This window comes from Phalaenopsis equestris, unplaced genomic scaffold (assembly GCF_001263595.1).
Source record: "Phalaenopsis equestris unplaced genomic scaffold, ASM126359v1 Scaffold000345, whole genome shotgun sequence".
NCBI classification, from domain to species: domain Eukaryota; kingdom Viridiplantae; phylum Streptophyta; class Magnoliopsida; order Asparagales; family Orchidaceae; genus Phalaenopsis; species Phalaenopsis equestris.
This window is the reverse complement of record NW_018164787.1, coordinates 172,157-174,071: the sequence shown is the minus strand read 5'-3', so window position 1 is coordinate 174,071 and position 1,915 is coordinate 172,157.

Below are 1,915 nucleotides of genomic sequence, written 5' to 3'. Positions count from 1 at the left end.
ATTAAATAACAAAACAAATAAAATCCAATTAATCTAAAATATATATAACATTCCTTACAGGAAAAAATATATGTACAAACGTACAACATAATCATAGGAAATAAAAACTCCTAATCATCCTTCTCTATCTCCTCATCCTCATCCTCATCCTCATCCCCATCGTCCTTCGCCGCTCCCTCCTCCTCCACAGCTGTCACTACCATGCCACGCTCCCTCATTTGCTGTCAGAAGGAATCTAACAGCTTGGCCTCCATGTTGGCCTTCAACTCTGACCTCAACTGAGTGAAGTGTCCATCTCAACAAAGACTATGACAACATGAGGTAGAAACTACAGATGTATTGATGGAGGGATGAGTCTCGTACGCAAACCCCTGCGACCTAAGCCCGTAAACTCGACCTTTCTTCTTCCTCCCTCCAGCAGCCTTCCTCCACAAATTGTACTCGGAATGATCATGATCACAGATCGTAATACCTCTCAACGTCTGGGATTAGCTCTTCTTCAACTGCTAAAATCTCTGCTGCACAAAAAAAAATATATATTTACATTTAGTTTGAGATACCATTTATTAACATCAAATTAGCTCGTTAATTACCTAGGTTGCACGGGATCTGTCATCGATCCATGACTAGTCGGACCACCTCCTATGAGTGCGCACATGTACATCGATGGCGGAGGGCTCTCATCTAATTTCCATAGTCTATTCATATAACGAAATAGTTAGAATACATCTTCAAAGTATAGAAAACTTTTAAAAAAAAATAAAATCTTACTGGCCTTCGCTATTATAATGTATGTGGGAGCGCCCCACTTCTGTGATTGGAGATCCACATGCCTCCACAATCCAATCGCCTATTCTGCTTTGTCTGCTCTCTCTTCTTTTGGTAGCCAATGGAATCCATGCCCTCAGCAGTGTCGACAAAACATCCTCTCCAAGCCACAGAAGATGTTATCTTGATTTTCAAATGTCGTCGAACATGTCTTGGAGGCGATCACCGCCCTTGCTCTGGAAGTTGCGTCGGATGTGGCCTTGTGCTCGGGGCGTCAGAAGAATTATTTATGCAAAATTCATAGGATTAAATAAAAACAACTTAAGATATTTGTGAATGATACAAACTGCAAACTCCTAAAACCAAAGATCTTGAATGGTCATTGCAATATCCTTCCACGACAACAAAAACCAAAGTGCACCTTCTTCACCTCCCATAAAGGGATATTTATAGTCAGAGAGGGGAAGATACTTACTATAAAGCTTATCAGCGGTGAGGAGTGGGGTGACGGGAAAATCGCCAGAGAGAGGGAGTCGGTTAAGATACAAGAGTGAGAAGAACAACCAGATCTCGAAAGGAGATTCTCCCGCGCAAGGAAGAGAGGGCTCGGCTAGGGCAAGAGCGAGAAGAAGAGTGTTTGGTTCGAGCGAAAGGAATTCAGGGATGGGGTTTCGCGCATGTGATTTTTTTTTATATGAAGGAATTCTGTTTTTTTTATTTTAATATTATTATTCCACCTAAATTCGTCAGTTTGCACACAATTTGATCCTATTATGAACCCTACCAATATAGATGTTCTTCTAAAATAAAATCAACATCTCGAAAGCGCTCGCACGGTCCCTTTCATTATCTGTGGTTGTCCAGACAAGTTCACCGACGATCGTACCAATTTAACTCTGACTCAGGTGCGTAGAGACAATGAAGTTATTTAGTTTAAGCGGAGCCGTTTAACAAGCCAAATGTCGATCGGTCCTTGTCCAAGCGACGACCTGAGTATAGTAGAATGCTCATAACAGAGAGTCGCTCGTCACATGTTGATGGGGATCTCCATTTGGCTCTTCCAGTTCTTATGGATACTCAACTTTAGTTTTAATATGTTGGTTTTAACCGACTCAGCTAAATGCTGAGGATTCGAACCACCCATATG